At 52.0% G+C, this 6000-nt stretch overlaps 1 protein-coding gene across 8 annotated transcripts in view; it reads left to right on the plus strand.

Moving 5' to 3' along the window:
• Window positions 1-6000, plus strand: part of ELAVL4 (ELAV like RNA binding protein 4) — a 141301-nt gene that overhangs the window by 132735 nt on the left and 2566 nt on the right. The window lies entirely within an intron of this gene.

Consider the following 6000-nt stretch of genomic DNA (forward strand, 5'->3'; position numbering starts at 1 on the left):
ACGACGACGCTGAAGACCGGTTTAGAGCGTCAGGTGCACGGACGAGTGCCCATTCCACCTTGTCTGCTCTCCTCCCATCTCTTCAGACCATCGTGAAGAGATCCTAGGACTCCCCAGCCGCCTTGTCTGCATCCCCCGCAAGGTAGAGTCGCTCTACAGAGTCGCCCCAGCGAGCTGCCCTTGGTTGCCGCCACCCCAGGCCGAACTCGGCGATCGTAGAGGGAGCCCAACACAGCTTCGTTCCGAGCAGGCGACCTCCCCTGTCGACCGGGAGGCAAGAGAAGAAGTGATGGCCTGGCCAAGAAGGCCTATTCGGCAGCGGCACTCACAGTGAAGGCCGTCAACTACACCGCCTGCATGGGGGCCTACATCCAGACCCTCATGGAACGGATCTCCCCTCTCATCCGGACGTCCCAGATGACATCCAGAGGCAGCTGGTGGAGATCAGGGATGAGACTCTTCCATTGGGAGTTGGTCATCACCACTTCCAGGACATGGCAGATTGCTCTGGGAAGGGCCATGTCCGCATCCATGGCACTTAGGCGCCATGCCTGGCTGAGGGCCTCGACCTCCAACCCCACGGTCAGGGCGGCCATCGAAGACATGCCGCTCGACGGTACCGGGCTCTTCATGCCGAGACGAGACACCCGCCTAGAACAGAAGTTCAGGATAAGGCCTCGGCGAAGAAGCATGGCATGTCCTCGACACCGACTTGTCCGTTCTGGGCGTCAGCGCCCGTGGCAGCCGCAAGGTCAGTCACAGGGACCTTCTCCCGGGATCGGCAGTCCCAACAACAGGGCTCGCAGAGACACCGCTTCCCCTCCCAGTCTTCCTCCTCCTCTGCCGTCGCAACTTCCCGCCTCGGTACCGCAAGTCCTGCCGGCAGGAACCACCGACCAGGGGAAGAAGAGAACCTGAAGGACGCCAGCCGCGCTTCGTCTCTCCTTCACCCTCTTCTTCTTGGACATTCTGGGCCCTTTTAACACCTGGGCCTCTATAACATGGACTCGTGGGTTCTCACATCGTCCGTAGGGGTTACCCCTCGAGTTCCAAGAGCTCTCCAACTGAGCCTTCATGTCCACTCCCCCCTCGGACCCCCTTCTCGACGAAGTGCGCACCTGCTTTGGTAAAGGGCACGTCCCCTTTGCCGCCCGACCAATGTCTTTGGGCCTTTTTCTCCAGGTACTTCACGGTACGAAAGCGGATGGGGGCATCAGACCCCTCCTGGACTTGAGACAATTGAACTTGTTCCTGGACTACCGCCGTTTTCGAATGGTAACCTTGGCTTCCATTCTGCCTCTGCTCCACCAGGGCCTGTGGTTTGTGACCGTCGACTGAAAGGTCCTACTTCCCACCATCGGGATCCGAGAGTCCCATCGGAGATTCCTCGCCTTCTGCTGTCGGCTCCACCTCGTACACTACAACGTGCTCCCTTTCAGCTTGGCCACGGCTCCACGAGTCTTCACAAAGTCCATGGCACCGGTGGTGGCATACCTTCATCAGAGGGCTCATTGGTCTTTCCCTACCTGGACGACTGGCTGTTTGCAGCCAAATCCAACCCGAGCTGCAGGAGGCAGTCTCATTCGCCTTGCGCTCTTGGACTCCCTCGGGCTGGTCGTCAACAGGGAAAAGTCCACTTCACACCAACCAGGCAGTCAAGCTTCATCGGGGCCATCCTCGACTCCGAAAACTGCTTAGCCTTCCTCCCTCCGGATCGGTTTTCAGGCCCTGACAACGTCCCTCAGGCCGTGTCATCTCCCACAGAAGTGGGAGGCCAGAGACGTCCAAGTCGCCCTGGGACATGGCATCGACGACATTCGTCACCCCTTGGGCAAGTCTTCGTCTTCGGCCTCTCCAATCCTGGTTCCTCTCCGCCTTCTCTCCGTTGGAGGACCCTCCGTCAAAGTGGCTCATGGTACCGAGACCGGTGGCCCGTTCCCTCAGATGGTGGCTAGACAGCTCCAACGTCTGCACCGGGATGCCTTTTCATCAGGCCACAACTGACTCTGACAACCGATGCATCCCTGGAGGGATGGGGCACCCACCTGCTCGACCTCGTCGTCAAAGACAGGTGGTCCGCGCAAGACACGCTTCTCCACATCAACGCTTTGGAGATGCTCGCAGTGGAAAAGGCATGAGGGCGTTCGAGTTTGCTGTCACAGGAGGGTGGTCCTCCTGAGGACGGACCACCACCGTGATGTGTATTACATCACAGCAAGCGGGGTACCAGGTCCAGGACCCTGCTCGACCTCACGCTCGCATCTGGGACTGGTGCATTGCGACGCGTCCTCCTCCAGGCGATTCACCTTCCCGGGAGGCAACGAGCTGGCAGATCGCCTCAGCAGATCTCCCTCGGTGTGCCACGAGTGGAGGAGGCTCCATCCAAAGACGGTCAGCGACCTCTTCGACCGGTGGGGGAACCCCCCGGATCGACCTTCGCGACCAGGTGGAACAGCCACTGTCCCCAGTTCGCTCCAGGAAGCGATTGGACGGATTCCTCGGAGCGCATTCGCCTTCCTCTGGACGGGGGAGTCTTCTACGCCTTCCCTCCGTTCCCTCTCATCATCAGAGTGGTGTCCAAGATGACAACAGACCCTCGCATGCGATCTGGTCCCCCCGTGGTGGCCGAGACAGCCGTGGTTCGCATCCCTTCTCCACCTCTCCAGGGATGCTTCCTCCGTCTCGACCCTCGTCGGACCTGCTGTCGATCCAGACGGACGGATTCTCCACCGGACATCGAGAGCCTGCCGCTGGTGCCTGGAGGATACAGCCTGACTGCCCTGCCAGAGGCAGTGAGGACGGTGATCCTCGGTGCGGGGAGGAGGAAACCTTCCACCCAGCGGTCTTTGCCCTGAAATGGAGGAGATTTTGCCTCTTCTTGACCCAAGGGCTTGTCTCCTGCTCAGGTTTCCACTCCAGTGGTGTGGAGTTTTTGATGGCACTTTTGGATGAGGGGCTGTCCCTCACATCATCAAATGCTACCTGTCTGCCATTTGTGCCAAATACCAGTTTGGGGGGAGGGTTTTCTTTCTTCAAGGACCCCTTGGTGAAGGAGGTTCCTGAGGGTTGTGCCACCTGTATCCTCCCGTGTCGGTACCAACGCCGGCTTGGAGCTTGGAGGACGTACTGTCCGCCTCCATCCCACCCTTTGAACCCATGGCCACAGCGGGACTTGAGACAATTGACTTGGAGAAAACCGCTTTTCTTGTGGCCATCACCTCCTGCTCGCCGTGCGGGCGAACTCTTGTGCCTTAGGGAGGACCAGCCATTCCTGAGGTTCCACAAGGACAAGTGGTCCTCCGTACGGACATCACCTTCTTGCCGAAGGTTGTGTCTGCTTTCCACATGTGCCGACATTGTGTTACCCACTCTCGCATCCAACCCGACGTCGGATGCGGAATGCGGAGTGACGCCTACACTTTCTTGATGTCAGGAGAGCACTGGCGTTTATTTGGACAGAACTGTTGCCTCAGTCGATCCGCGAGACTGTTCCCAATGCTACTTGGAACCGAAGAAAGGGGTTGCCTGTGTCTGCGCAGAGGTTTTCCAAATGGGTGGCTGGTACCATCCACCTCTGCTACGAGCTGTTGGGCAAACCTCTCCCTGGCAGAGTTCGGTCCCACTCCACAAGGTCCATGGCAGCATCCTCGGCATTCCGTTGGGGGTTCCCTTGGAGGATGTCTGCAAGGCTGCTGTCTGGTCCCAACCTCTGACTTTTATAAGCACTATAGGTTGGACACCAGGGCCATCCGAGGACGCAGCTTTCGGGAGGGCTGTGTTTGGTTCGGGCTGCTTGATTGCACTACTGATGTTTGTTGTTTCTTGTGTCCATGTACGAAGGCCACTGTTTTTACATTCTGTTGAATGTTGTTTGCACACTGTCTATGGGACCGGTCTTGCATGACCTCTGTTCCCTCCTCAGGTTTAGCAATGTTTGCTATGTTGACTTCATGAACAAAGAGACTGACGCTTTTTATGGTTCAAGGTGTTTATTGTAATAAATAATATACCTTTGGTTTACCATAGCTTTGGGCTCAGGACACTCCCTCCGCCGCATACCTTAGCTTGTCAGTCTAACCCATTTGTATGATTCACAGAGACCACGAAGAAGGGGACAGGTTGCTTACCTGTACGGTATTTCTTCGAGTGGTCATCTGCGAATACAACAAATCCCACCCGTCCGTCCCCTCAGTGTCTGCTCTCATTGGCTTTTCATCTCCCTGCTTGGCGGAAAAATTGCGAACTGGGGAAAAGAGCGGGAAGGCCAGGGGCCTTTAATGGGTGGGCGGAGTTACCGCCAAAAAGTTTCAATATGTTGCAGAGTAAACTGCCCTGATTCCAGTAGGTTCTGAGCAGCACTGGGCAGGCGCGAGTGAAACCCATTTGTATGTATTCGCAGATGACACTCGAAGAAATACCGTTACAGGTAAGCAACTGTCCATTTTCCTCCTGTCCCTGTGTAGAACGTCTTGCCCTCGGTATCCATGGGTTCTGCATCTACGGCTTGAAAACATTTAAAAATAAATCCCAAAAGCAAACCTTGGTTTTGCAATTTTATGTAAGGGACACCATTTTACTATACCATTGTATTTAAAGGGAGTTGAGCACCCACAAATTTTAGTATCCATCGAGTGGTCCTGGAACCAAGTCACAGCAGAGACAAAAGGCCAATTGTGTTGATTGTGAACTGTTGGTGGGCAAATATATCTGCTGCCCTGGGCTTTCTTTGAGCAAGGATAGGGTAATGAAAAGAAAAATCTCAGAAAAAAATGGCTCTGTATTGTACCACAAATTTGAAAATCACTTGGTTGACCTGGTATGTACAGTGCCTTCAGAAGAACACATTTTCTTTGCAGACAATATACATTGAAATAACAGAGCTCCACAGGGTGTTCTGCTCCAGATATTTCTAATCGTGTGAATAAGCAATTCTGTTTAAATAGTATGAACACATGATTGTGTTCTGCAGTTATCACCTCTTTTTTTTCCCTTGATTTCCAAGTAGCTAAGGAAGAGTTTAACTGCATGAATGGAAGCTATAATTATAGATACCCACATTGTTAATTTTTAAGCTACTACTATTGGAATTCACCTAGAGTTCATTTCCACAAGGATAATGCATGAAACACCCCTTGGTCATCTCAAACTATAAGCACTTTTATACTTTTGAAAAAATATGCTTTTCTACCATGTTAGTGGTATGGTGATAATATATTGCAGGATCTGTGCTTTATGGATGAGTCTTCTGGGCAAATCCATATCATCTTTAATTACTTATATTTAATGAGAGAACACTCATCTGTCTACTACACATTCAGATTTCACACTGCATGCAGTTGGAATTATTCATGTTTTTTACAACAATTTCAGATAAATATACTGGACACTTCTATTTACATACACATGCAAACACATTTTCAGTATGCTGTTCTCCACAAATAGACAAATATATAGGGTCATTTGCAGTATAATGATTTTCACATATGGCAATGAAAAACAATGGTGTTTATCAGACGAGCTCTTAAAGAGGTACTATTCCAGTGTGACTCCTCTAGCTGCATCCTGTTGCATGCTGGGATTGGCAGTTTTAAGGAGGGGTATTTAGAATTCTCAGGCAGAGAAGTTCAGCTCCTTAAAACTGCCAATCCCAGCATGCAACAGGAGGCTGCTAGAGGAGTCACACTGGAATAGTACCTCTTTAAGAGCATAGTGTGATAAACATCAGTGTGATTGTTTCTGTTGAACATCTAGGTGTGTTCAACAGAACATGAGACACAAAACCTGTTATCTAGAACCCTATTGGATGAATTAAAAAATGTACCTGTACTGTTACAATGAAAAGGAGAATTTTTTATGAACAGGATGGTAGGTAGGTTGACTGTATTCTCCAGTGAGAGTTGTGTTGTGCACCCAGTTCTGCTTAGTTATACCTAGTGAAACAGCTGCTATTTTTGAGGCATTTAGTAGTACATATATAACGGAATGTTGTAATTTTGAATG

The sequence above is a fragment of the Sceloporus undulatus genome, chromosome 4, assembly GCF_019175285.1.
Source record: "Sceloporus undulatus isolate JIND9_A2432 ecotype Alabama chromosome 4, SceUnd_v1.1, whole genome shotgun sequence".
Classification (NCBI taxonomy): domain Eukaryota; kingdom Metazoa; phylum Chordata; class Lepidosauria; order Squamata; family Phrynosomatidae; genus Sceloporus; species Sceloporus undulatus.